Consider the following 27,821-nt stretch of genomic DNA (forward strand, 5'->3'; position numbering starts at 1 on the left):
TACTTGGAGGATCAACAGCTTAAATTGTATATGTGTTAGGTATACCAGTTTTAAGTTGAGCAAAGCCATGGTAGTATCAGGGTGAATTTTAAATTTGAATATTTCAGAGGCTATTAGAACCAATAAATAATTGCGCTATTACAAAAAGGTAGTGCAAGTGATAGCTGCCAGCATGTAACAATGTGGTTAACAGTGTAGAAATGAATAGATACTACACATGCAGCCCTAAAATAAATGATAAAGATGTGTGTTTACATCTTAGACATGTATAGCATCATCATATATCGTGAATAAGTAACAAAACGCTAAGTTCATAACTTAAATCCTATGCCAATATAGGCAGTGTGTGCAGTCAGTGAGCATTTCACAAATAACCAAAATTAAGAAAAAAAGTCCATTGATGTGTGATAAACCATATCATTGTCCACAGAAACTGGAGGTTCATGGGCATATGAGGTGCCACATCTACAAGGCATCTATAAGGCAGAGGCTGGAGCAAACTATGTATAAGGAGGCACTTTACACACAGATCTTCTAAAATTCTAACTCAAAACTGCAAACTACAGGAGTGAAAATCCTTACCAGAGGGGATGGACACAGTCACCATACGGTGGAGTGTCATACGAGCTTGAGGGATCAAACAGTCCCAGGGATGTCAGGCTGGAGAAGTAGCTGTTCGATGATGTATGATTCCACGACCAATCGGGATATCTCTCTCAGATGGAATGAGTATGCAGAGGAAAATGGCTAGAACTCAAAGGTGTCCCATTCATGGAAGAAGGAAGGAACAAAAAATCTCCACATAGGGCATGAATCCGGTTAAAAATGCTTTTATTAAAAAGCTAGAAAGTGCTAATGCCCCAGTAGAAGTACGATGGCCCAAAACATGTCGGGTTGCTAAAGCCTCCAGATGCTCTGTTACCACGCAATTTTATTTTATTTCTTTTGTGATCACGTTTTATCCATTTAAGTGCGCTGTTTAGCACTTTCTAGCTTTTTAATAAAAGCATTTTTTACCGGATTCATGCCCTATGTGGAGATTTTTTGTTCCTTCCTTCTTCCATGAATGGGACACCTTTGAGTTCTAGCCGTTTTCCTCTGCATACTCATTCCATCTGAGAGAGATATCCCGATTGGTCGTGGACTCATAGACCATCGAACAGCTACAGTCGCCCCGGATGGGATTCCCCGCCAGGACTTCTCCAGCCTGTCATCCCTGGGACCGTTTGATCCCTCAAGCTCGTATGACACTCCACCGTATGGTGACTGTGTCCATCCCCTCTGGTAAGGATATTCACTCCTGTAGTTTGCAGTTTTGAGTTGGAATTTTCGAAGATCTGTGTGTAAAGTGCCTCCTTATACATAGTTTGCTCCTTATTTGCTGCCTTATGCGTAGATGTGGCACCTCATATGCCCATGAACCTCCAGTTTCTGTGGACAATGATATGGTTTATCACACATCAATGGACTTTTTTTCTTAATTTTGGTTATTTGTGAAATGCTCACTGACTGCACACACTGCCTATATTGGCATAGGATTTAAGTTATGAACTTAGCGTTTTGTTACTTATTCACGATATATGATGATGCTATACATGTCTAAGATGTAAACACACATCTTTATCATTTATTTTAGCGCTGCATGTGTTTAGTATCTATTTCAGAGGCTATGCCAAAAATTTTCTTCCAAAAGATCTGGGCTACCGGGCAGGTCCACCAGACATGCAAATGTGTGCCCAGGTCTGGGCAGCCACGAAAGCAAAGAGCTGAGTAAGTTGGAACATATTTTGCGATTCTGGAAGGAACTAAGTACCAACGAGTCAGAACTTTGTAATTTGTTTCCATCGCTAAAATATTATCAGAAGATGTTTTAGTGGCCAGCCATATCCTCTAGAGTTCATCCTAGGTCCTCCTCCCATTTCTGAACATAGGATGGTTTATCTAAATTAATATTAGGCAGTAAATGGGAGTAGATAAAAGAAATTTGTTTCTTGGCATGTGGATCTTTTATACAAGTGGATTCAAACTTAGTAAATTGGTGTAAAGGAGTGTCTGTATTTGTGAAAGGTGTGAAAAATGTTTTGATCTGAAGGTATCGAAATGTTTCTGAAAGAGGTATTCCGAATGTTTCACGTAATTCTGGAAATGGGATAATGTTTCAATCTAGCTTTTCATTCATTATCTTGTTTCCATAGCTATTCATCTATGATTTTATCTAGTATCTTTCCATCTATCTCTATCAATTATCTTTCTGTCTATTATTATTTTATCTCTTATCTATTCAGCAACTATATATATAGATCTATATAGATATCTAATATATTTATATATATTCATTTTTTATCTATTATCTATCTATCTAGGCATCACTTATCTATCTCTCCAACTGTTCATTATTTTATCAATTTATCAATCAATTATCTTTCTATCCATTTCATAATTTTTTATCTATTATCTATCTAGTCGTAATTTATCTATCTAACTATTCATTTATCTATCTCCTACAACATATCTATCCATTTATCTATCGTCCTATTCAATATTCTATCTATCATTTAATCTTGTCTCTTACTATCTATCAATTCATCAATTATCTTTCTATCAATTTCATCTATTATCAACAATAAATAATATAATTTATTATTCAACAATTAAAAATCTATCTTTCTATCTATCCATTCATTTTGTATCTATTATCTAACTATCTAGTCATAATTTATCTAGCCAACTATTCATTAATCTATCCATTATTCTATATATCTATCTATTCATTAGTCTGTCTGGTTTCCATATCTATCTAATCATCATTTATCTATCTCCTACAACGTATCTATCCATTTATCCATCTTCCTATTCAATATTCTATCATTTTATCTAGTATCTTACTATCTATCTATATCTATCAATTCATCAATTATCTTTCTATCCATTATTTTATCTATTATCTATCTATTCAGCAATTATAAATCTATATCCATTTTTTTATCTATCTAGGATGTCTATGTCAGGGTTTCTCATCCCATCCGTCACCCCAGATATCCACAAGCCACGCAGATGCATGTGAACAGCGAAGGCTTGATTCTTGTGTGGTGTTTGTGTATGGGTGTAAACAGCTGTGATGTGAAGAACTCGGCGGTGTATGGGTGTAATGAGTGATGTGAAGAATTTGACAGTATATGGTTGTAATGAGTGATGTGAAGAACTCGGCGGTGTATGGGTGTGATCAGCTGTGGTGTGAAGAATTCGGTGGTGTATGGGTGTAATCGGCGGTGTAAAGCATTTGGCGGTGTAATGGGTAATGTGAAGAATTTGGCAGTGTATGGGTGTAATGGGCGATGTGAAGAATTCGGCGGTGTATGGGTGTAATCTGCGGTGTGAAGAATTTGGAGGTGTAATGGGCGGTGTGAAGAATTCGGCGGTGTATGGGTGTAATGGGTGGTGTTAAGAATTCAGCGGTGTATGGGTGTATTGGGCAGTGTGAAGAATTCGGTGGTACATGGATGTAATCGGCGCTGTGAAGAATTCAGCGGTGTATGGGTGTAATCGGCGGTGTGAAGAATTTGGCGGTGTATGGGTGTAATCGGCGGTGTGAAGAATTCGGCAGTGTATGGGTGTAATGGGGGATGTGAAGAATTTGGCGGTGTATGGGTGTAATGGGCGATGTGAACAATTGGGCGGTATATGGGTGTAATCTGCGGTGTGAAGAATTTGGAGGTGTATGGGTGTAATCGGCGCTGTGAAGAATTTGGCGGTGTATGGGTGTAATGGGGGATGTGAAGGATTTGGCGGTATATGGGTGTAATGGGCGATGTGAAGAATTCGGCGGTGTATGGGTGTAATGGGCGGTGTGAAGAATTTGGCGGTGTATGGGTGTAATCGGCGCTGTGAAGAATTTGGCGGTGTATGGGTGTAATCGGCGGTGTAAAGCATTTGGCGGTGTAATGGGTAATGTGAAGAATTTGGCAGTGTATGGGTGTAATGGGCGATGTGAAGAATTCGGCGGTGTATGGGTGTAATCGGCGGTGTGAAGAATTTGGCGGTGTATGGGTGTAATGGGGGATGTGAAGAATTTGGCGGTGTATGGGTGTAATGGGCGATGTGAACAATTGGGCGGTATATGGGTGTAATCGGCGGTGTGAAGAATTTGGAGATGTATGGGTGTAATCGGCGCTGTGAAGAATTTGGCAGTGTATGGGTGTAATGGGGGATGTGAAGGATTTGGCGGTGTATGGGTGTAATGGGCGATGTGAAGAATTTGGCGGTGTATGGGTGTAATGGGCGGTGTAAAGAATTTGGCGGTGTATGGGTGTAATGGGCGGTGTGAAGAATTTGGCGGTGTATGGGTGTAATCGGCGCTGTGAAGAATTTGGCGGTGTATGGGTGTAATGGGGGATGTGAAGGATTTGGCGGTGTATGGGTGTAATGGGCGATGTGAAGAATTCGGCGGTGTATGGGTGTAATGGGCGGTGTGAAGCATTTGGCGGTGTATGGGTGTAATCGGCGCTGTGAAGAATTTGGCGGTGTATGGGTGTAATCGGCGGTGTGAAGAATTTGGCGGTGTAATGGGCGATGTGAAGAATTTGGCAGTGTATGGGTGTAATCTGCGGTGTGAAGAACTCGGCAGTATCTGGGTGTAATGGGCGATGTGAAGAATTTGGCGGTGTATGGGTGTAATGGGCTTTGTGAAGAATTCGGCGGTGTATGGGTGTAATAGGCGGTGTGAAGAATTCGGCGGTGTATGGGTGTAATCGGCGGTGTGAAGAATTTGGCAGTGTATGGGTGTAATCGGCGCTGTGAAGAATTTGGCGGTGTATGGGTGTAATGGGTAATGTGAAGAATTTGGCGGTGTATGGGTGTAATCGGCGGTGTGAAGAATTTGGAGGTGTATGGGTGTAATCGGCGCTGTGAAGAATTTGGCGGTGTATGGGTGCAATGGGGGATGTGAAGGATTTGGCGGTGTATGGGTGTAATGGGCGATGTGAAGAATTCGGCGGTGTATGGGTGTAATGGGCAGTGTGAAGAATTTGGCGGTGTATGGGTGTAATGGGCGGTGTGAAGAATTTGGCGGTGTATGGGTGTAATGGGCGGTGTGAAGAATTTGGCGGTGTATGGGTGTAATCGGCGCTGTGAAGAATTTGGCGGTGTATGGGTGTAATGGGGGATGTAAAGGATTTGGCGGTGTATGGGTGTAATGGGCGATGTGAAGAATTCGGCGGTGTATGGGTGTAATGGGTGGTGTGAAGAATTTGGCGGTGTATGGGTGTAATCGGCGCTGTGAAGAATTTGGCGGTGTATGGGTGTAATAGGCGGTGTGAAGAATTTGGCGGTGTATGGGTGTAATGGGCTTTGTGAAGAATTCGGCGGTGTATGGGTGTAATAGGCAGTGTGAAGAATTTGGCGGTGTATGGGTGTAATGGGCTTTGTGAAGAATTCGGCGGTGTATGGGTGTAATAGGCGGTGTGAAGAATTTGGCGGTGTATGGGTGTAATGGGGGATGTGAAGAATTTGGCGGTGTATAGGTGTAATGGGCGATGTGAAGAATTGGGCGGTATATGGGTGTAATAGGCGGTGTGAAGAATTTGGTGGTGTATGGGTGTAATGGGCGGTGTGAAGAATTTGGCGGTGTATGGGTGTAATGGGCGGTGTGAAGAATTTGGCGGTGTATGGGTGTCATCGGCGGTGTGAAGAATTTGGAGGTGTATGGGTGTAATCGGCGCTGTGAAGAATTTGGCGGTGTATGGGTGTAATGGGGGATGTGAAGGATTGGCGGTGTATGGGTGTAATGGGCGGTGTGAAGAATTTGGCGGTGTATGGGTGTAATGGGCGGTGTGAAGAATTTGGCGGTGTATGGGTGTAATCGGCGGTGTGAAGAATTTGGCGGTGTAATGGGTATAATGGGGGATGTGAAGAATTTGGCGGTGTATGGGTGTAATGGGCAATGTGAAGAATTGGGCGGTATATGGGTGTAATCGGCGGTGTGAAGAATTTGGCGGTGTATGGGTGTAATCTGCGTTGTGAAGAACTCGGCAGTATCTGGGTGTAATGGGCGGTGTGAAGAATTCGGCGGTGTATGGGTGTAATGGGCGGTGTGGAGAATTCGGTGGTGTATGGGTGTAATGGGCGATGTGAAGAATTCGGCGGTGTATGGGTGTAATGGGCGGTGTGGAGAATTCGGTGGTGTATGGGTGTAATGGGCGATGTGAAGAATTCGGTGGTGTATGGGTGTAATGGGCGGTGTGGAGAATTCGGCGGTATATGGGTGTAATGGGCGATGTGAAGAACTCGGCAGTATCTGGGTGTAATGGGCGGTATGAAGAATTCGGCGGTGTATGGGTGTAATGGGCGATGTGAAGAATTCGGTGGTGTATGGGTGTAATGGGCGATGTGAAGAATTCGGTGGTGTATGGGTGTAATGGGCGATGTGAAGAATTTGGCGGTGTATGGGTGTAATCGGCGGGGTGAAGAATTCGGCGGTGTATGGGTGTAATGGGCGGTGTGAAGAATTCGGCGCTGTATGGGTGTAATCGGCGGGGTGAAGAATTCGGAGGTGTATGGGTGTAATCAGCGGGGTGAAGAATTCGGCGGTGTATGGGTGTCATCGGCGATGTGAAGGAAGTGGTCTTCTAGAAGTCAGTTCATAGTGAGGGGCGTTTTGTGGGAGGATTCGGGGCCCACACTATATTGGGGCTCAGTCACACCGAGTGCTCTGACCTGAGTTGATCTGCCCAGGTTCAGGACTCATCGCTGTCCATGTGCCCAGTTCTGGGTCCTTGGTGCAGATATGCTGCGCTTGTTTGCAGAGCATAAAACAGGACCACGTGTGTCAATGTACTCCATCGCACAGGGATTAAAAAAAAAAGGGAACAAAATAAAAAAAAAGAAACGCGTTTTAACAGCACATTGCAGTGCATGGCAGCATGCGTTGTGATTGAGCAGTACTGAAAAGCGGACTCACCAACCTCCGAGTCCATCCTGTGAGTTTTTATTTAATTTGGGACCAATTCTGAAAATATATTTTTAGCACGTGCGCAGTATCAGATGGAGCCTGAATCTGCGTCCGTACCTCCTCCAGCCGTTATCACTTATAGAAATAAAGCTCATCAGTGAGATGTATGTCGGCGCCTGTACTGAGGATCTGGTTACGATGATCTGAGCACTTTATGACAACCTCTTGTCATCTTTGTCATAAAGCCCATTTCTTTGCTTTTCTGATGCCGCCATATGGCAGAGCCCGGCACAGTTTTTGTTCACACACTGACGCAGGGACAATTGGAACTGTGTTTGGCATCTATTATTGATGGGGGATCATTAAGTGCAGACACTGTGTGTCTGGTGGGGACATATGTCATTGGGTGGTGGTGGCTTGTCTGACATTTGTCACTAAGGGGCAGATGTCCATACACCGAGCCAATGGAGGACAGGAAGTGTAGTTCATTAAGTATTAAAAGAGGCCCTGCCTATTGTATGCCGGATCCCGGAGCTGGATGTGAGCATAGGCAAATCCCCTCTCCAAAGACAAGGTGGATTATCACTGGAAGCAAGGCTACTGGGCTTATCCAGGACAAAACCTAGGCCTGCCGTATGGAGGGAAGGTCGCCATGTGTCAGCGTGGGTTGAACCACAATCCCCAGCATGGTCTGCATCTCACAAACAGATGACATGCATTTTTTTTAAATCTAATTAATTTTTGTTTTTATTTACTTAAATTAATGTATATTTTTAAATATATTAATTTATTATTTCATTTTTTTGTATTCAATTTATTTTTTAAATTATTATTTAATTCATTTATTCAATTAAATTGATTTTTAATTTATTCATTTTTAATTTGATTCAATTTTTGGGATTTTTTCAATATTTTTTCTGATTATTAGCAGGGAGGACAATGGGGTCAGTAGTATGAAGGACAGGGGTCAGTGGGACGGAGGTCAGTGGAACAGTAGATAGAGGTCAGCAGGACAGAAGACAGGGATCAGCGGGGTAGAGGACAGGGATCAGCGGGGCAAAAGACAGGGGTCAGTGGGGCAAAGGATAGGGGTCAGCGGGGCAAAGGATAGGGGTCAGTGGGGCAAAGGATAGGGGTCAGCGGGGCAAAGGATAGGGGTCAGAGGACAGCAGGACGGAAGACAGGGGTCATCAGGACGGAGGACAGGGGTCAGCATGATGGAGGACAGGGGTCAGCAGGACAGGGGTGAGCAGGACAGAAGATAGGGGTCAGTGGAACGGAGGACAGGGGTCAGCAGGACAGGAGATGGGGTCAGCAGGACAGAGGTCAGCAGGACGGAAGACAGGGGTCAGCAGGGCAGAGGACAGGGTCAGCGGGACAGAGGACAGGGGTCAGCAGCACGAAAGACAGGGGTCAGCAGGACAGGAGAGGAGGTCAGCAGGACAGAAAATAGGGGTCAGCAGGGCAGAGGACAGGGGTCAGCAGGACAGAGAACAGGGGTCAGCAGGGCAGAGGACAGGGGTCAGCGGGACAGAGAACAGGGGTCAGCAGGACAGAGAACAGGGGTCAGCAGGACAGGGGTCAGCAGGACAGAGGACAGGGGTCAGCAGGACAGAGGACAGGGGTTAGCAAGGGAGAGGACAGGGGTCGGCAGGATGGAAGAGAGGGGTCAGTAGGATGGAAGACAAGAGTCAGCAGGACAGAGAACAGGAATGGAAGACAGGGGTCAGCAGGAAGGAAGACAGGGATCAGCAGGGCAGAGGACAGGGGTCGGCAGGATGGAAGAGAGGGGTCAGCAGGACAGAGGACCGGAGTCAGCAGGACCGAGAACCGGGGTCAGCAGGACGGAAGACAGGGGTCAGCATGATGGAAGACAGGGGTCAGTGGGATGAAAGACAGGGGTTAGCAGGACAGGGTATAGCAGGACAGGGGTCAGCAGGACGGAAGACAGGGGTCAGCAGGGAAGAGGACAGGGGTCAGCAGGGCGGAAGAGAGGGGTCAGCAGGGCAGAAGAGAGGGGTCAGCAGGACAGAGGACAGGGGTCAGCAGGACAGAGGACAGGGGTCAGCAGGACAGAAGACAGGGGTCAGCAGGACGGAAGACAGGGGTCAGCAGGACGGAAGACAGGGGTCAGCAGGAAGGAGGAAAGGGGTCAGCAGGACAGGGGACAGCAGGACAGAGGTAAGCAGGAGAGATGACAGGGGTCAGCAGGCCAGAGGTCAGCGGGACAGAGGACAGGGGTTAGCAGGACAGGTGTCAACAAGACGGAAGACAGGGCTCAGCAGAATGGAGGAGAGGGGTCAGCGGGACAGGGGTCAGCAGGACGAAAGACAGGGGTCAGCAGGATGAAGGACAGGGGTCAGCAGGACAGAGGACAGGGGTCAAGAGGACAGAAGACAGGGGTCAGGAGGACGGAAGACAGGGGTCAGGAGGACGGAAGACAGGGGTCAGGAGGATGGAAGACAGGGGTCAGGAGGACGGAAGACAGGGGTCAGCAGGACGGAGGACAGGGGTCAGCAGGACAAAGGACAGGGGTCAGCAGGACGAAAGACAGGGGTCAGCAGGACAGAGGTCAGTAGGATGGAAGACAGGGGTTAGCAGGGCAGAGGACAGGGGTCAGTGGGACAGAGGTCAGCAGGACAAGTGTCAGCAGGACTGAAGAGAGGGGTCAGCGGGACAGAAGACAGGGGTCAGCAGGACAGGCGTCAGCAGGACAGAGGACAGGGGTCAGCAGGACAGAAGACAGGGGTCAGCGGGACGGAAAAGACAGGGGTCAGCGGGACGGAAAAGACAGGGGTCAGCGGGACGGAAAAGACAGAGGTCAGGAGGATGGAAAAGACAGGGGTCAGCAGGACGGAAAAGACAGGGGTCAGCAGGATGGAAAAGACAGGGGTCAGCGGGACAGAGGACAGGGGTTAGCAGGACAGGTGTCAACAAGACGGAAGACAGGGGTCAGCAGAATGGAGGAGAGGGGTCAGAGGGACAGGGGTCAGCAGGACGAAAGACAGGGGTCAGCAGGATGAAGGACAGGGGTCAGCAGGACAGAGGACAGGGGTCAAGAGGACAGAAGACAGGGGTCAGGAGGACGGAAGACAGGGGTCAGGAGGACGGAAGACAGGGGTCAGGAGGACGGAAGACAGGGGTCAGCAGGATGGAGGACAGGGGTCAGCAGGACGAAGGACAGGGGTCAGCAGGACGAAAGACAGGGGTCAGCAGGACAGAGGTCAGTAGGATGGAAGACAGGGGTTAGCAGGGCAGAGGACAGGGGTCAGTGGGACAGAGGTCAGCAGGACAAGTGTCAGCAGGACTGAAGAGAGGGGTCAGCGGGACAGAAGACAGGGGTCAGCAGGACAGGCGTCAGCAGGACAGAGGACAGGGGTCAGCAGGACAGAAGACAGGGGTCAGCGGGACGGAAAAGACAGGGGTCAGCGGGACGGAAAAGACAGGGGTCAGCGGGACGGAAAAGACAGGGGTCAGCGGGACGGAAAAGACAGGGGTCAGCGGGACGGAAAAGACAGAGGTCAGGAGGACGGAAAAGACAGGGGTCAGCAGGACGGAAAAGACAGGGGTCAGCAGGATGGAAAAGACAGGGGTCAGCGGGACAGAGGACAGGGGTTAGCAGGACAGGTGTCAACAAGACGGAAGACAGGGGTCAGCAGAATGGAGGAGAGGGGTCAGCGGGACAGGGGTCAGCAGGACGAAAGACAGGGGTCAGCAGGATGAAGGACAGGGGTCAGCAGGACAGAGGACAGGGGTCAAGAGGACAGAAGACAGGGGTCAGGAGGACGGAAGACAGGGGTCAGGAGGACGGAAGACAGGGGTCAGGAGGACGGAAGGCAGGGGTCAGCAGGACGGAGGACAGGGGTCAGCAGGACGAAGGACAGGGGTCAGCAGGACGAAAGACAGGGGTCAGCAGGACAGAGGTCAGTAGGATGGAAGACAGGGGTTAGCAGGGCAGAGGACAGGGGTCAGTGGGACAGAGGTCAGCAGGACAAGTGTCAGCAGGACTGAAGAGAGGGGTCAGCGGGACAGAAGACAGGGGTCAGCAGGACAGGCGTCAGCAGGACAGAGGACAGGGGTCAGCAGGACAGAAGACAGGCGTCAGCGGGACGGAAAAGACAGGGGTCAGCGGGACGGAAAAGACAGGGGTCAGCGGGATGGAAAAGACAGAGGTCAGGAGGACGGAAAAGACAGGGGTCAGCAGGACGGAAAAGACAGGGGTCAGCAGGATGGAAAAGACAGGGGTCAGCGGGACAGAGGACAGGGGTTAGCAGGACAGGTGTCAACAAGACGGAAGACAGGGGTCAGCAGAATGGAGGAGAGGGGTCAGCGGGACAGGGGTCAGCAGGACGAAAGACAGGGGTCAGCAGGATGAAGGACAGGGGTCAGCAGGACAGAGGACAGGGGTCAAGAGGACAGAAGACAGGGGTCAGGAGGACGGAAGACAGGGGTCAGGAGGACGGAAGACAGGGGTCAGGAGGACGGAAGACAGGGGTCAGCAGGACGGAGGACAGGGGTCAGCAGGACGGAGGACAGGGGTCAGCAGGACGAAGGACAGGGGTCAGCAGGACGAAAGACAGGGGTCAGCAGGACAGAGGTCAGTAGGATGGAAGACAGGGGTTAGCAGGGCAGAGGACAGGGGTCAGTGGGACAGAGGTCAGCAGGACAAGTGTCAGCAGGACTGAAGAGAGGGGTCAGCGGGACAGAAGACAGGGGTCAGCAGGACAGGCATCAGCAGGACAGAGGACAGGGGTCAGCAGGACAGAAGACAGGGGTCAGCGGGACGGAAAAGACAGGGGTCAGCGGGACGGAAAAGACAGGGGTCAGCGGGACGGAAAAGACAGGGGTCAGCGGGACGGAAAAGACAGAGGTCAGGAGGACGGAAAAGACAGGGGTCAGCAGGACGGAAAAGACAGGGGTCAGCAGGATGGAAAAGACAGGGGTCAGCGGGACAGAGGACAGGGGTTAGCAGGACAGGTGTCAACAAGACGGAAGACAGGGGTCAGCAGAATGGAGGAGAGGGGTCAGCGGGACAGGGGTCAGCAGGACGAAAGACAGGGGTCAGCGGGATGAAGGACAGGGGTCAGCAGGACAGAGGACAGGGGTCAAGAGGACAGAAGACAGGGGTCAGGAGGACGGAAGACAGGGGTCAGGAGGACGGAAGACAGGGGTCAGGAGGACGGAAGGCAGGGGTCAGCAGGACGGAGGACAGGGGTCAGCAGGACGAAGGACAGGGGTCAGCAGGACGAAAGACAGGGGTCAGCAGGACAGAGGTCAGTAGGATGGAAGACAGGGGTTAGCAGGGCAGAGGACAGGGGTCAGTGGGACAGAGGTCAGCAGGACAAGTGTCAGCAGGACTGAAGAGAGGGGTCAGCGGGACAGAAGACAGGGGTCAGCAGGACAGGCATCAGCAGGACAGAGGACAGGGGTCAGCAGGACAGAAGACAGGCGTCAGCGGGACGGAAAAGACAGGGGTCAGCGGGACGGAAAAGACAGGGGTCAGCGGGACGGAAAAGACAGGGGTCAGCGGGACGGAAAAGACAGAGGTCAGGAGGACAGAAAAGACAGGGGTCAGCAGGACGGAAAAGACAGGGGTCAGCAGGACGGAAAAGACAGGGGTCAGCAGGATGGAAAAGACAGAGGTCAGCAGGACGGAAAAGACAGGGGTCAGCGGGACGGAAAAAACAGGGGTCAGCGGGATAGAGGACAGGGGTCAGCAGGACAGAGGTCAGTAGGATGGAAGACAGGGGTTAGCAGGGCAGAGGACAGGGGTCAGTGGGACAGAGGTCAGCAGGACAAGTGTCAGCAGGACTGAAGAGAGGGGTCAGCGGGACAGAAGACAGGGGTCAGCAGGACAGGCGTCAGCAGGACAGAGGACAGGGGTCAGCAGGACAGAAGACAGGGGTCAGCGGGACGGAAAAGACAGGGGTCAGCGGGACGGAAAAGACAGGGGTCAGCGGGACGGAAAAGACAGGGGTCAGCGGGACGGAAAAGACAGAGGTCAGGAGGACGGAAAAGACAGGGGTCAGCAGGACGGAAAAGACAGGGGTCAGCAGGACGGAAAAGACAGGGGTCAGCAGGATGGAAAAGACAGAGGTCAGCAGGACGGAAAAGACAGGGGTCAGCGGGACGGAAAAAACAGGGGTCAGCGGGATAGAGGACAGGGGTCAGCAGGACAGAGGTCAGTAGGATGGAAGACAGGGGTTAGCAGGGCAGAGGACAGGGGTCAGTGGGACAGAGGTCAGCAGGACAAGTGTCAGCAGGACTGAAGAGAGGGGTCAGCGGGACAGAAGACAGGGGTCAGCAGGACAGGCGTCAGCAGGACAGAGGACAGGGGTCAGCAGGACAGAAGACAGGCGTCAGCGGGACGGAAAAGACAGGGGTCAGCGGGACGGAAAAGACAGGGGTCAGCGGGACGGAAAAGACAGAGGTCAGGAGGACGGAAAAGACAGGGGTCAGCAGGACGGAAAAGACAGGGGTCAGCAGGACGGAAAAGACAGGGGTCAGCAGGATGGAAAAGACAGGGGTCAGCGGGACGGAAAAAACAGGGGTCAGCGGGATAGAGGACAGGGGTCAGCAGGACAGAGGTCAGTAGGATGGAAGACAGGGGTTAGCAGGGCAGAGGACAGGGGTCAGTGGGACAGAGGTCAGCAGGACAAGTGTCAGCAGGACTGAAGAGAGGGATCAGCGGGACAGAAGACAGGGGTCAGCAGGACAGGCGTCAGCAGGACAGAGGACAGGGGTCAGCAGGACAGAAGACAGGGGTCAGCGGGACGGAAAAGACAGAGGTTAGCAGGACGGAAAAGACAGAGGTCAGCAGGACGGAAAAGACAGGGGTCAGGAGGACGGAAGACAGGGGTCAGGAGGACGGAAGACAGGGGTCAGGAGGACGGAAGGCAGGGGTCAGCAGGACGGAGGACAGGGGTCAGCAGGACGAAGGACAGGGGTCAGCAGGACGAAAGACAGGGGTCAGCAGGACAGAGGTCAGTAGGATGGAAGACAGGGGTTAGCAGGGCAGAGGACAGGGGTCAGTGGGACAGAGGTCAGCAGGACAAGTGTCAGCAGGACTGAAGAGAGGGGTCAGCGGGACAGAAGACAGGGGTCAGCAGGACAGGCGTCAGCAGGACAGAGGACAGGGGTCAGCAGGACAGAAGACAGGCGTCAGCGGGACGGAAAAGACAGGGGTCAGCGGGACGGAAAAGACAGGGGTCAGCGGGACGGAAAAGACAGGGGTCAGCGGGACGGAAAAGACAGAGGTCAGGAGGACGGAAAAGACAGGGGTCAGCAGGACGGAAAAGACAGGGGTCAGCAGGACGGAAAAGACAGGGGTCAGCAGGATGGAAAAGACAGAGGTCAGCAGGACGGAAAAGACAGGGGTCAGCGGGACGGAAAAAACAGGGGTCAGCGGGATAGAGGACAGGGGTCAGCAGGACAGAGGTCAGTAGGATGGAAGACAGGGGTTAGCAGGGCAGAGGACAGGGGTCAGTGGGACAGAGGTCAGCAGGACAAGTGTCAGCAGGACTGAAGAGAGGGGTCAGCGGGACAGAAGACAGGGGTCAGCAGGACAGGCGTCAGCAGGACAGAGGACAGGGGTCAGCAGGACAGAAGACAGGCGTCAGCGGGACGGAAAAGACAGGGGTCAGCGGGACGGAAAAGACAGGGGTCAGTAGGACGGAAAAGACAGAGGTCAGGAGGACGGAAAAGACAGGGGTCAGCAGGACGGAAAAGACAGGGGTCAGCAGGACGGAAAAGACAGGGGTCAGCAGGATGGAAAAGACAGGGGTCAGCGGGACGGAAAAAACAGGGGTCAGCGGGATAGAGGACAGGGGTCAGCAGGACAGAGGTCAGTAGGATGGAAGACAGGGGTTAGCAGGGCAGAGGACAGGGGTCAGTGGGACAGAGGTCAGCAGGACAAGTGTCAGCAGGACTGAAGAGAGGGGTCAGCGGGACAGAAGACAGGGGTCAGCAGGACAGGCGTCAGCAGGACAGAGGACAGGGGTCAGCGGGACGGAAAAGACAGAGGTTAGCAGGACGGAAAAGACAGAGGTCAGCAGGACGGAAAAGACAGGGGTCAGCAGGACGGAAAAGACAGGGGTCAGCAGGATGGAAAAGACAGAGGTCAGCAGGACAGAAAAGACAGGGGTCAGCAGAACGGAAAAGACAGGGGTCAGCGGGACGGAAAAAACAGGGGTCAGCGGGACAGAGGACAGGGGTTAGCAGGACAGGTGTCAGCAGGATGGAAGACAGGGGTCAGCAGAATGGAAGAGAGGGGTCAGCGGGACAGAGGACAGGGGTCAGCAGGACGAAAGACAGGGGTCAGCAGGATGAAAGACAGGGGTCAGCAGGACAGAGGACAGGGGTCAGCAGGACAGAGGTCAGCAGGACGGAAGACAGGGGTCAGCAGGGCAGAGGACAGGGGTCAGCAGGACGGAAGATAGGGGTCATGAGGACGGAAGACAGGGGTCAGCAGGACAGAAGACAGGGGTCAGGAGGACGGAAGACAGGGGTCAGGAGGACGGAAGACAGGGGTCAGGAGGACGGAAGACAGGGGTCAGGAGGACGGAAGACAGGGGTCGGGAGGACGGAGGACAGGGGTCAGGAGGACGGAAGACAGGGGTCAGGAGGACGGAAGACAGGGGTCAGCAGGATGGAAGACAGGGGTTAGCAGGGCAGAGGACAGGGGTCAGTGGGACAGAGGTCAGCAGGACAAGTGTCAGCAAGACTGAAGAGAGGGGTCAGCGGGACAGAAGACAGGGGGTCAGCAGGACATAAGACAGGGCTTAGCAGGGCGGAAGAGAGGGGTCAGCAGGACAGAGGACCGGAGTCAGCAGCACAGAGGACAGGGGGTCAGTAGGGCAAGGCACAGGGGGTGAAATTCCCCCAATTCTCCCCTTAGCCAAAATCCACCCACACCCTCCTAGCAAAGAGCCCCCTCCATTCCTCCTCCTAGTACAACCCCCCACACTCCCAAATGACCCTTACCAGCACAAATATCCCTCCATCCCCTCTCCTCTACAAACCTCTAATCCCAAGCACAAATGATTGTCAGGAAATCTCCACCCAATTGTGTTCTCAGTAGAACTTCTCCTACCTCCTGAAACTCACAGGTGGGAATTTGTTACAGAGCCAGGAGGAGGTGCAGGCTGCGCTGTGCTCTCCCACTCCTGTCATAACAGCGCTCCCCCCCCATACTGCAGATGATCCAGGATCGCTAAGTATACACACACGGTTTGATTACAGCCCCCTATGTCCTCCAACAGCTGCTCATCTCCTGGCAGCAGGAAATGTGAACTGGGGGTGCTAATCAAACTGTGCATAAACCAATGTAAACTGTGTCATCTACTGTATGGAGGTTTGGTGTTATGACAGAAGTGGAGAGCACAACACCTCCTCCCGGCTCTCTCCATTGTGCAGCTGTCACTTCTGTCTTGAGTTTTTTAAACATTTCCTACTCAGTATGGGGATGGGGGGGGGGGGGTTATAGGAGGAGTTTAGTGGTCAGACACAATGTCCATGGGGTGGCCCACCTGGGGGGGCTGTTGGCACAACTGAAATCTAGGGAGGCACAGCCGAACTCAGCACCCCCCTAGATCCAGCCATGTTACTATCTATATATATAAAGAAATATATAGATATATATCTATATATAGATATATATAGATATATATCTATATATTATTTTTTTTTAAATCAGAGGCCCCAGAGAATAAAATAGTGGGTGTTGCAATTTATGTCACACGGTATTTGCACTGCGCTTTTTCAAGGCCAAATTTTTAAGGGGGAAAAAATACACTTACGATAATTTTAATGCAAAAAACAAAACAAAATATATAATATAAATATAACCCGATATTTTGTTAAACTATAAAAAAGGATGTTACACTGAGTAAAAAGATACTTAAATATGGCACGCTTTAAAATTTCGCGTTGCTCATGGAATGGCGCCAAACTACGCTACTGAAAAGTCCATAGGCGACGCTTTTGAAATTTTTACAGGTTACCAGTTTAGAGTTACAGAGGAGGTCTAGTGGTATTGCTCTCGCTATAATGTTCGCAGCAATACCTCACACGTGTGGTGCGAACACCGACCTATGTATGCTACGAGAAAAAGTAAAAAGTAGGTGTGGCACTGCTCTATAGAGCAAATTTTAAATTGATACTGTGTGTGTAAAAATAAAAATAGTAAGTGTACATTTACTTTTATTTTTATATTTATATTTATTTTTATATTTTTTAAATTTACTCCATAGAGCAGCGCTACACCTACTATTTACTTTTTCTGTTTGAGACAACCTTGGTAGTTGTTACAGTGGAGGCAGCAGCTCTTTTATAGTTCTACACTAACCTTTGCTTAGAGCACCCCTTGGTTATCTTTACGTATGCTACGAGCTTGAGGGGACAGGGGCGCTTGAAATTTTTTTAACATTTATTTATTTATATATTTATTTACACTGTCCCTTTAATTTTTGTTTTGATCACTTTTATTCCTATCACAAGAAATGTAAACAACCCTTGTGATAGAAATAAGGCATGACGGGTCATCTTTTTGAAGAGATCTGGGGTCTACAGGATCCCAAATCTCTCCTCTACCCTGGAAAGCATGAGATTTAAAAAAAAAATAAAAAAAAATAAACAAAAACATTGATCCCTGCTTTCCAGGGGAAAAATGGCAGTTTTTACGCCTTTAAGGAGAAAGCAAAAAAAGTTCCAAAGAACAAAGAGATAGGTTCTTTCCAGCTTAAGCAGCGCTCCAGCTTAAGCAGTGTTTACACCTGCCAAAACTGGAAGTGACGTCATGACGTGGCTTCCTGTCCCCCCGCCATCTGGTCCACGCCTCTGTGATAACCTGTTGGGAGCTCCGGATTGGATACCGCGCTGCACCGATCACACAGGAGAGGCACCGGTGGGTGGCGGGAGGGAGTGTGTCTGTAAAAGCCATCCAGCAGCTAATCAGCTGCTAGGGTGGCTTTTACAAAAAAAAGGGAATCACCTGCTGAAAAAAAAAAAAAGAAGAAAAAATACCAGGATGATGACTGTCATCCCGGTATAACCACTTCAACCTTAGGACATCCATGGACGTCCTATGGCCGGGAATTGGTTAAAGTAGTCCATGTAGGTTGGGAGATTTTATGCCTGGAGCTCACTTTTAAATGGATGGCATATTTGTATTTATCGGTTTGCCTGGAGTTCAGGTTTAAAACCATTAACCACTTGCCGACCAGCCGCCATCATTATACTGCGTCAGGTCGGCTCGTTCCCGCAAATCGCCGTAGCTGTACGTTGGCTCTTTTGAGAGCTATAGCAGGCGCGCGCCCGCTGAACGGTGGAAGAGCCGATGCGCGTGGCCGGCGCCCGCGATGACGGCCAGCCACCTGCGATCGCTCCACAGGGAGCCAAAACGGGGATCTGTCAATGTAAACAAACAGATCCCTTGTTCTGACATGGAGGTACAGAGTGGTCGTCTGTTCCTAGTGATCAGGAACACCAATCGGTCTCCTCCTCCAGTCAGTCCCCTCCCCCCCCCACAGTTAGAAACACCTCCCTAGGGAACATATTTAACCCCTTGATCGCCCCTTAGTTTTAACCACTTCCCTGCCAGTGACATTTATACAGTAATCAGTGCATTTTTATAGCACTGATTGCTGTATAAACGTCAGCGGTCCCAAAAAAAGTGTTTCCGATCTGTCCGCCAGAATGTTGCAGTCCCGCAAAAAAAAAACAAACGCTGATCACCACCATTATTAGTAAACAAAAAAAAAAAATAATAAAAATGCCATAAATCTATCCCCTATTTTTTAGACGCTATAACTTTTGCGCAAACCAATCAATATACACTTATTGCGATTTTTTTTTACTAAAAATATGTGGAAGAATACATATTGGCCTAAACTGATGAAGAAATGTGTTTTTTTTTTAAATTGGGGATATTTATTATAGCAAAAAGTAAAAAATACATATTTTTTTGCAAAATTGTCGGTCTTTTTTTTTTTTTGTTTATAGCACAAAAAACAAAAACCGCAGAGGTGATCAAATACCGCCAAAAGAAAGTTTTATTTGTGGGGAAAAAAAAGGACGTCAATTTTGTTTGGGTACAGCGTCGCACGACCGCGCAATAGTCAGTTAAAGGGACGCAGTGCCAAATCGCAAAAAATGCTCTGGTGATTAAGGGGGAAAATGTGGTTAAAATACAAAAAAATTTAAAAAAAAAAGAAGAAGAAGAAGATGACCAGCACACCAGCCTGATATTTACCTTATTTTATTTCACTCTTGGCTATGCTCTACACGTCCTTGCGAAGCGTGTCCTGGTAATCCCATTACCATTTTCACTGCTGATTATCTCTTAGCAGGTGAAACGTATTTCTCTTATATTGATCCCGGAGAAAGGAGAAGAATAGCGTGCATCCGAGCCATCTGTCAGCCTCGTCCCATAAGGGTGGACTGTGCGCCGATCGGACAGCAGGAGGCTCTGCTACTGATCAATCAGCCTGGGCAGATATTGATCAGGAGCCAGCGGTGATGCCTTAGGCCTGATTCACATCTATTGCATATTTAGTGCTTTTTTGCATTGTGCAGATTTGCACTACAGAACCTGTTCCATAGGAAACCATGTTAAATGGACTGTGGTGCAAATCTGCAAAAATGCAAAAAGCCCTAAAAATGCCATAGGTGCGAATCCAGCCTTAGATCTCTGCATCGGATCCACTTTAATTGTCTCTTTTAGGAAAGTCAGTTGAGCCTCTTTCCTGTGCCATGCACCCATCGTATAATCCTGTCTGGAACCAAAATGTCCAATAGGATCAATTTGCTAAAGCATGACATGCGTAGTCGGGGCTGCTGTTAGAAATCACGGCACCCTGTACAGCCTAACAGCCCCTCCCCACACACAAAATATTAAAGGGTTACTCCACTTTCGTGGGGAAAAAAAATAGCAAATAAGAAAAATAATAATATAGCGTATACAATCGCGACACAAGTCATTTTGTCATTAAATGTTATTAAAAATTGCCTTTCCTTTTCGATCTGCAGCGGCTGTAATTTTCTGAAAATGCAATATGGCCACCTGGAGTTGTTCTGCACACAGAATGTGTACTGACTGAAGTCAGATTTCAGGCATCCCCTGCAACAAAAATGTCATTTTTGGTGAGATACTCCCAATAGGAACACGTCTTATGGCCCGTAAACACGATCCGAATATCGTACGAGAACTGTCGTCCGAGGAAGAATCGTACGATTTTCGGATCGTGTGTACACTACTTTCGAGAGCCGACAGTTCATCCGAAATCACGACAGTTCATCCGAAATCACGACAGTTCATCCGAAAATTTTCCTCGTACGATACCAGATCGTATGAATTTTGTTTAGTCAGTACAGTTGTCCGCTGAAAATACAATACAAATACATTACAACACATAACATCACTTCCGATTTTTTTTTTTTTCTGTCGTACGAGAATTTTCGTGACTTTATTTACCTATTCAGTTTCTACTTGCGACTTTTAAGCGAAAAAGGTCGTACGATATTCGGATCGTGTGTACGGGCCTTATGCTCGATTCACACCTATGCATGTTGCTTTTGAGCGTTTCTGCAGTGCTTTTTGTGGTGCTTGCCGCATTTTGCGTTTTTTTTACAGTGTTTTTTTTATACTGTATACAGTGTAAGAAAAAAGAAAGTAAAAAAAAAAAAAAAAGCAAAACGCGGCAAAAACGCGATAAAAACGTGGTAAAAATGCGGTACTTGGATGCGTTTTTGGATGCGGGTCGATTGAATCCTAATACATGCAAAACGCTGCATTTTGCATGAAAAAAAGTCCCAGACCCTTTCCAAAAACGCAGAGGCACAAAAATGCATTGATGTGAACATGTTCCATAGGAACCCATGTTAAAAATTCCCATGCATTTCTGCAAAATGCAAAATCAAAAAACGCATTAGTGTGAATGGAGCCTTAGAGGGATGCAGGCCCAGCAGCTTTCCTCGTGCTCTGCAGCTGCACAGCTGGTTGATAGTTATGAAGCCCCTCCCATTAGACCCAGTCACCACAGAGGAACAAACAGGGATTTCTTCAGAACAACAAAAGGTAGAAATCTGCAACAAAGGTTGTTATAATCCTTGCAATGTACATCGATCACCCCGAGGGGGAATGTTTTTTTTCCTCAACAAAAGTGGAGCTTGTGGAGCTACGCTTTAAATATTAATATTAACTAAAATCATTACTAGCAGACACAAATACAAAATAATTTACACAATTCCTGCTAAATCTAGAAGATAAAACTGGCCATACGCCATACAATTTTCTTATGCAATTTTCTTTAGATTTACCTTCAATTATGTAGAGCAATGGCCTGCCTGATTGTATACAAATTGAAAGTGTTTGGGTTTGACCTCATGTTATATGGTTTTGGTAAATCTAAAAGGAAAGCTGTACAAGAAAAATGTATGACCAGCCTTAAGCCTCGTACACGCGATCGGATTGTTGGCCAACAAAACCGTGGACTTTTGTCCGAAGGTTGTTGGCCCAAACTTGTCTTGCATACACATGGCCACACAATTGTTGGCCAACAATCACGAACAAGTGACGTACTACGTGGTTTTTCCAGCTCTTTAGCGCCACCCTTTGGGCTCCTTCTGCTAATTTCGTGTTAGTAAAAGTTTGGTGAGTGTTGATTCGTGCTTTTCATTTCGCGCTTTTCATTTCATTTCTGAACGGCCATTCGTCAACCAGCCATGTTGCGGAATCGGAGGAGATAACGTGTCATTTATTATTGGCCTTGGAGTTATTGCTTTGACATTATTTTTTTGGTTGAATAATGATTTGATTTGGTATATTTTCTATATTTTTGGATACATAGAATGCACTTTTTGTTCTAAGTTCTAAGTTCAAGTTTTAAGTTCTATTGGCAGATAGCATGTCTAATTTTATTTTTATTTATTTATTTATTTTTTATTTTCAATCTTATTTTATTTCTTTTTTTTTTTTTTATTTATGCACAATAAAAAAATTGTGTAGAATAATACTTGGCTTTGTGTTTTACTTCAAATGACAGTTTGGGAGTCGGCAGTTACATTTAAAAAAATACAATGTAAAATTAACAAGGGACACCAACATAGTTGTATCTTTGATCTTAAAAACTACGGGATAATGGTGTTGTGGTAACTTCCCCCCAAAAAAAAAAAAAAATATATTATTCTTGATATCACTAGAAAAAAAAAAAAGCCTTTGAAAAATTAATCTGCAATAACTCCATCAGTATCACCAGAAAAGCAGCTTCATTATTATCCCATTAAAGAAGAAGAGAATTGTGCGCTGCATTTAGAGATTTCATAATTTTCCACGTCACAAATGTTAATTCTCCATTACGAACGCTAGTTTACAAGACCGACCGCTTCCGGTTCGTCCTTGCTTCCGAGCATGTGTGTTTGTACTTTGGACTTTTGTCTGACGGACTTGTGTACACACGATCGGAAAATCCGACAACACACATTTGTCCGCTGAAAATTTTAAAACCTGCCATCCAACATTTGTCCGCGGAAAATCCGACAACAATTGTCCGATGGAGCGTACACACGGTCGGAATTTCCGCCAACAGCCTGTCATCGCACATTTCCCAATCGTGTGTAAGAGGCTTTACTCTATAGGGGATGCAATGGCTCTGTGAACACAGCTGCAGGTCCTAATTTGACAGGCATGTGGTTGTACGGCCCTGAACATAAACATTCGGGGGCCACTCACCAACGCTTGCACACCTGTCAAATTAGGACCTGCGACTGTGTTCGTACAGCTGCTGCGTCTTCAGAGTAACAGGCGGCTCATTCATACTGTATGGGCCAAAAAACCTGTATGAAGGAGCCCTCATTAAAAAAAAAAAAAAATTACAATGTTTTATTTACATTTTTTTTTTTTTTTTTTTACAATTTTTAAATATTTTTTTTACAATTATTATAATTTTTTTTTTTTTTACAAATTTTTAGAAATGTTTAATTTATTTTTCACAACACTGTTGGAAGGGGGGGTTGGTGAAATATAAAGGGTCCAAACAGACTCCTGATGTCTCACTGTTAAGACAGAGAAAGGGACTGAGGACATAGATTTCTCCATCCCTATCTCTGCAGCCCGAGCCAGTGTTACTTTCGTCGACTAAAACATTTTAGTCGATTAAATGAATATTATTTTAGTCGACTAAAATACGACTAAAACAACTGAGATGACTAAAATACGACTGAAGCTAAAATGCCATTTTAGTCAAAAGACTAAGACTAAAACTAAATTGAAATTTGACTTCAAAGTGAAAACTGGTCTGTAGTGCATGTTCATACCTCAATACCATAATAAATAACATATTAGGTTTTTCACTCCAGCAATATATAATGAGTTTGAAATTGTATAGAAATTTTAACTAGTGCATTACGATTTAATTATACACCTATTCGATTTTAGACTATTAAAATGAGTTTTAGTCGACTAAAATGTACTGGAGGATTTAGTCGACTAAATACGACTAAAACAATTACAGAAGACTAAAATGGGACTAAAACTAAAATGCCATTTTAGTCCTAAGACTAATGCCCCGTACACACGGTCAGATTTTCCGATGGAAAATGTCCGATCGGAGCATGTTGTCGGAAATTCCGACCGTGTGTGGGCTCCATCGGACATTTTCCATCGGATTTTCCGACACACAAAGTTGGAGAGCAGGAGATAAAATTTTCCGACAACAAAATCCGTTGTCGGAAATTCCGATCGTGTGTACACAAATCCGACGGACAAAGTGCCACGCATGCTCAGAATAATTAAAGAGATGAAAGCTATTGGCCACTGCCCCGTTTATAGTCCCGACGTACGTGTTTTACGTCACCGCGTTCAGAACGATCGGATTTTCCAACAACTTTGTGTGACCGTGTGTATGCAAGACAAGTTTGAGCCAACATCCGTCAGAAAAAATCCTAGGATTTTGTTGTCGGAATGTCCGAACAAAGTCCGACCGTGTGTACGCCCTATAAAACTAAATAGAAATTTGCTGCCAAAATTAACACTGGCCCGAGCTGCACTGGCCAGTGAATGAACAGAAAGCACTCCGTACAGAGGCTTCCTGCTCATTCACAAACTGAAGCATATTAAACAGTTTACTATGCTTCAGTTATGAATGAACACAGTGAGTGATCAAAACCGATCACTCACTGTGTTCGTTCACAAAGGGAAGGGGCTGATATGACTGCGATATTGCGGCGGACAAAAATGCACTGATCACTGTATAAATATCACGGGCAGGGAAGGGGCACCAGGGGCGATCAAAGGGTTAAATGTGTTCCCCCGGTGTGTTTCTAACTGTGTGGGGGAAGTACTGACAGGCATAGCTCCCAACTGTCCCTGATTTGGAGCCAATATGAAGTAGTGGCAAAAAAAAAAGCATTTGTGCGTTTAACAAATCTTGTTTTTTTTTGTACAATTCTCCTTTAAGGGGGCGTGGCAAGGGGTGTGTCCTATGCCTGCATGCTTTTGCTGATAGGTGTCCCTCATTCACATCTCAAAAAGTTGGGAGGTGTGCTGACAGGAACAAGGCAGAGATCGCTGTTTCTGATTACTAGGAACAGATGATCTCCATGTTGTCCCCTGTCAGAACGGGGATCTGCCTTGTTTTCATAGGCAGATCCCCATTCTGTCTCCCTGTGAAGCAATCGCGGGTGTCTGGCGGACATTGGGTCTGCTGGACACGCGCATCGGCTCCCCCTCCGCGCTGCGGGCGCCCACACTATCTATTGCATGAAACAACGTACAGGTACATTGTTTCGCGCAATAGAGCCGCCCTGCCGCAGTATATATATATGCAGTGGGTGGTCCTTAAGTGGTTAACAAAAACAGCATTATTTAGAAATGGTAGTCTAATAACTCTAATTTCTGAAGTCGTTGAATTCAGAAATAGGTTTAGAGTTAAAATTCGACTGGAGTTCCTTGTAAAACTTGATTTGAATTTCAATCCGAAATTTGGAAATTCGGAGGAATTTCGTTTCGTTATTCGGAGCATCCGGTAAATTTTGTTTATACTGTAATTCGGGTATTCGGGTAAACTCCGAATAATGAAAAACTTGTCAGAATATTTATTCGCAACGAAACGAACTGCACTTGTCTACTGATAGGTGACACTGATGAGGCACTGATGGGTACTGATTGGCAGCACAGGTGAGCACTGATGATGAGGCACTGGTGGGTACTGATTGGCAGCACTGATGGGCACTGCTAGGTGACACTGATGATGACTCACTAATGAGGCACTGATTGGCAGCACTGATGGGCACTGATAGGTGGCACTGGTTGGCAGCACTGATAGGTGGCACTGGGAAGTGAATTAGCAGCACTGGTGGACACTGATAGGTGGCACTGGTGGGCACCGATGGGTGGCACTGATTAGCAGCGCTGGTGGGCACCGATGTCCCTGTAACAGAAGCCAGTTACCGGCTTTCTTCTTCTCTGCTCACGCTGATCGTAAGGAGGAAAAAAAAACAATTACCAGCTTCTGTTTACTTACATGATCAGCTGTCATTGGCTGACAGCTCATCACATGGTAATGGGCCGCTGTGATTGGCCCTTTATCCTGTTCTGTGATCAGTTGAGTCTGAAGGAGCGCCGCTTTCCCGCCACGGGGGGGGGGGGGGCGCGCGAGCAGCGCGATCACGGGAGGACGTCTCTGGACGCCCTCCTAGCACTGGAGCGCCCCCCCTTACTGAACCATACCAGACCACATGCCCTCAACAAGGGGGGTGCTTTGGGGTAGGGGGTTCTGCCCCACCACCCCAAAGCACCTTGTCCATAGGTTGATGAGGGCAAGGGCCTCTTCCCCACAACCCTTCCAGTGAGTTCGCCCTGCAAGATCCATGGGCGAAGTTTGGGTTCACACCTCCTTTTTCAAACCTTTGCCATGCCTGCCCCGCGTCTGTCTTCGGTCCTCCTTGCTGTGGTCCCCGTCCCTTCAGCTCCCGGGGGGAGATCCCCCTGCCGACCCTTGCTCGGGATCAGCCTCTGAAGGCAATCGTTTGACAAGTAAGTATGGGATGATCGGTTCAGGCCTCACGCTCTTGTCCAATCATAACCTATACTCTAATATATACCCCATCTGTTTTTTACAGACATCAGATATGCACATCAGCCCCTGATGAAGCGAGGAAAGCTTGCAAAATGCACTAGGTTAGAGATGTATCATGTATATCTGTATCATTTGTGATATTACAATATTATGGCTATGTTTAGAGGATCATTATGTTGCTGCTTTTATGAATCTGTTACCCAGTGGCGTCGCTAGGGGGTGGCTTTTGGGGCTATAGCCCCGAATCTGGGGCCCATAGCCCTGAGTCTCTGCAGGGGTCCCCAGGGGACATTCTCTGGGGACCCTGATGTAAGTGGGGAGCTCTCTGGGGACCCTGATGCAAGGGGGAGGGTCTCTGGCAACCCTGATTTAAGGGGGAGGCTCTCTGGGGACCCTAATGTAAGGGGGGGCTCTCTGGGAAACCTGATGCAAGGGGGAGGCTCTCTGGGGACTCTGATGTAAGTGGGGGGCTCTCTGGGGACCCTGATGTAAGTGGGGGGCTCTCTGGGGACCCTGATGTAAGTGGGGGGCTCTCTGGGGACCCTGATGTAAGTGGGGGGCTCTCTGGGGACCCTGATGTAAGTGGGGGGCTCTCTGGGGACTCTGATGTAAGTGGGGGGCTCTCTGGGGACCCTGATGTAAGTGGGGGCTCTCTGGGGACCCTGATGTAAGGGGGGCTCTCTGGGGACCCTGATGTAAGTGGGGAGCTCTCTGAGGACCCTGATGTAAGTGGGGGGCTCTCTGAGGATATATACACACACGTATATTACTGTATATACATGTGTATGCCCGTCCAAGCGTATGACTTTCTTTACTACGCTGCTATGGGCTCTAGCCCCAGATCTTTTGTAGACTTAGCAACGCCCCTGCTGTTACCCATGCTCATGTCCTGTGTTGGATGATGCTGTTACTATTTAAATAAACTTCTTTACTTACATATTTGTTCACCTTTTGATCATCATCATGTAAATAGGGATGGAGGCGTTTCATGTTAGGGGACAGTCTTCAGACTTTCTTTTCTAATTCTTCCCCGCAACCCTGGCCGGTAGTTGTGGGGGTCTGCTGGTGGGGGGGTCTTATCGGAACCTGGAAGCCCCCTTTCATTTCTCTGAATAACCAAGAAAAGTGTCCGAATTTATATTCGGACTGAAACGGATTACAAGTGTCCAATGTGATATGATCGTTGTGGTATTTTCCAAGTACCACCAGTAGAGTGTCGCAACCCTTATTTGTGTGTGGACCTTCCTTCCTTGGGGATATGAAGGTCAAGGACTGGGAATGTCTTGAGGAGACCCCCCTGGCATGGAGTGGCACACAATATGGCGGAGAGTACAGCCTCAGCAGGAGGGGGCAGTGTCCTAGAAAGGGAGGCGCCAGAAGCTTGTGCTTTTGGTGCCAACATCCAGCTAAATTGCAAGGTCCCGCTTACACTCCAACTGATTCATATTGACAGATGGGCAGGGCGGCATGGACATGCATGTGACAATGAGCTTTATAGTCCTGGTAAAGACTACATTACAAGGAGCACATAATCCTACAAATCACATAACAGCACAAGGAAAAAAAATTTAAAAAACTGCCCCATATAAAAAAAAAAACTCATCCACCAGTCAGCAATTTATATGAAATCTTCAGGTACTAGGAAACTCCCTATTATAACAGAGATACACACAATAGATATAGACCATGAGAAGAGAAGACAGACAATTATGAGGCAATAAAGATAAAAGCACAGTATATATTCTGCTTCTGCAAATATGTACATTATAGCTGCCGACAGAAGGATCGAAATTCAGCCGTTT

Source organism: Aquarana catesbeiana, linkage group LG11 (genome assembly GCF_042186555.1).
Source record: "Aquarana catesbeiana isolate 2022-GZ linkage group LG11, ASM4218655v1, whole genome shotgun sequence".
NCBI lineage: Eukaryota > Metazoa > Chordata > Amphibia > Anura > Ranidae > Aquarana > Aquarana catesbeiana.